Raw genomic sequence first — 1873 nt, 5'->3', positions numbered from 1 at the left:
GGGGCTTGGCCAGGGTTGGGCGGGGGGGTCAGAGGACTCGAGGCTGCCGGGGCCGGGTGGGGGTTCAGAGGACTCAGGGGGCTGGGGACAGGTGGGAGGTTGACCCAGGGACTCCTGCAGGAGTCTGGGGGTAGCAGGCCAGTGGGGGTCATCCCAGGGGCTCCTTTAGAGGATGGCGGCGGGCAGGCTGGTGTGGGTAATGGCAGGAGCTCCTCCGGAGCATGTAGGGGCTGGGCTGGTGGAAGTCCGATGTCGGGGCTGGCTGGGCTGGTGAGGACTGTCCTTTAGGCTGTGCCACAGGACTGGGGCTCCTCGTGCATCCTCCCACTCTTCCCGCTCCTTCCCCTGCGTCCTTCTCGGTCCCCTGCTCCTCGTTGTCTGCAGCCCCTGAACTTCCCCCAGTGGAGTGAATAAAATCGTCACCTTCAGCAACTCTGAGTCTGTGTGGCTCGGAGCCCCGAGCGGCAGAGTGGGCTGCTGTGGCTGACCCTAGCTCTGGGAAGCCTAGCTTTGGCACTTCCTACATCTCCCCTCCTCTCGCCTTTCCTGCCAAACCGAGAACGAGGAGACTCCCCCAGGCAGCAGCCTACAGGACGGCTTTACTCTGGCTTCCCGGGCCTGGCCTTCTGTAGCTTGGGTGTGTATACAGTGGACAGAATGACATGGGGCAGCCCTGTGTCGCCACCACCCAGCCTCCACAGGCAGCGGCCTTCTGCTGTCCCGGTGTCATCTGTATCCACCCCACACTCTTGTTGTTGTTATTCTTTAGGCGGGTTTACATGCACTGAAATGTACAAATCTCACCACCACGCTCTTGACACACCCGTTCAGAGGAAGGTTTCTCGCAGGGGGTTCGGGCCAGCTCCAAGGGAGGAGTTGGCAGTTACTGTCCTGCATTCCTTGTACAGTGCGGTACACAGCATGTGCTCAGGGTTGGTGCCTGACGGGGCGATGGCTGGAGGCATCTTTGTTCTGCCTGAGGATGCTGCAGCTTTGGGAGTGTAGGGACCTGTGGCACAAGGCAGTGGCTCTGTATGCATTTCATTTGACACTTAAATCAGGTGAATCCCCACATCCACTCTATTAGCAGTTATTTACTGAGTACTGTCTCTTGTACTAGGACCCTTGCTGAAGCACTCAGCTGCTAACCAAAAGGTCGGCAGTTTGAACCCACTGGTTCATGAGGATTGCAGCCTTGGACTTTTATTTGATGATGGGGTACAACTCAACGGAGGAAACAGCTGCAAACAACCATTAATAATTAGAACATGAAATATATGAAGTATAGGTGAAGGAAAATAGGAAGTTCCAAAAAAAATGAAATGGAATGCATGAAGAGTGATACTAGGGATTAGTGAGCTGAAATGGACTGGTTCTGGCCATTTTGAATCAGACAAACATATGATCTACTGTGCTGGGAATGACAAATTGAGGAAAAATAGCAACCTATTCATTGTCACAAAGAGTGTTTCAAGATCTATCCTGTAGTACAATGCCGTCAGAGATAGGATAATATCTATACACATAAAAGGAAGGCCAGTTGATACTACTATTGTTCAAATTTACACACCAACCACTGAAGCCAAAGATAAAGAAATTAAAGATTTTTACCAACTCCTACAGTCTGAAACTGACCAAACACACAATCAAGATGTGTTAATTATTACTGGTGATTGGAATGCAAAATTTGGAAACAAAGAAGAATCATCAGTAATCAGAAAATATGGCCTTGGTAATAGAAATAATGCTAGAGATCGCATGGCAGAATTTTGCAAGACCAATGACTTATACATTACAAATACCTGTTTCCAACAACATAAACAACAGCTATGCACATGGACTTCACCAGATGGAATACACAGGAATCAGATCA

The 1873-nt window shown here is 50.5% G+C and overlaps 1 protein-coding gene across 1 annotated transcript in view; it reads left to right on the top strand.

The window, feature by feature from the left end:
- Window positions 1-1873, top strand: part of CCDC88C (coiled-coil domain containing 88C) — a 168188-nt gene that overhangs the window by 121806 nt on the left and 44509 nt on the right. The gene's annotated exons all lie outside the window — the stretch shown is intronic.

Source organism: Orycteropus afer, unplaced genomic scaffold (assembly GCF_000298275.1).
Source record: "Orycteropus afer afer isolate SDZICR_OR568_19922 unplaced genomic scaffold, OryAfe1.0 scaffold00127, whole genome shotgun sequence".
Lineage (NCBI taxonomy): Eukaryota > Metazoa > Chordata > Mammalia > Tubulidentata > Orycteropodidae > Orycteropus > Orycteropus afer.
Note: the sequence above shows the minus strand (reverse complement) of the source record. Positions and strands in the feature narration are given on the sequence as shown.